Here is a 421-nt window from a genome sequence, read left to right as displayed (position 1 = left end):
ATCCTAATTCTCATTCTCGTCCTCATCCTATCTTCCTCCTTATCCTCATTATCTTCCTCATACTCATCCTCAAGCTCATCCTATCCTCATCCTCTTCATATCCTCTTCCTTATCCTCATCCACTTCCTCATCCTCGTCCTCATCCTATCCTCATCCTCGTCCTCCTCCACATCCTATCCTCATCCTCATGCTCGTCCTAATTCTATCGTCATCCTCGTCACCATCCTTTCCTCATCCTCATTCTCGTCCTCATCCTCTTCCTCATCCTATCCTCATCCTCATCCTCATTCTCGTCCTCATCCTATCCTCAACCTCTACCTCTTCCTCATCCTATCCTTATCCTCAACCTCATCCTCTCCACATTCTTATCCTCATCCTATCCTCATCCTCATCCTCATTCTCGTCCTCATCCTATCCTCAT

The sequence above is a fragment of the Lupinus angustifolius genome, chromosome LG18, assembly GCF_001865875.1.
Source record: "Lupinus angustifolius cultivar Tanjil chromosome LG18, LupAngTanjil_v1.0, whole genome shotgun sequence".
Classification (NCBI taxonomy): domain Eukaryota; kingdom Viridiplantae; phylum Streptophyta; class Magnoliopsida; order Fabales; family Fabaceae; genus Lupinus; species Lupinus angustifolius.
The sequence above is the reverse complement of the archived record's forward strand: the minus strand, read 5'-3'. Positions refer to the sequence as shown.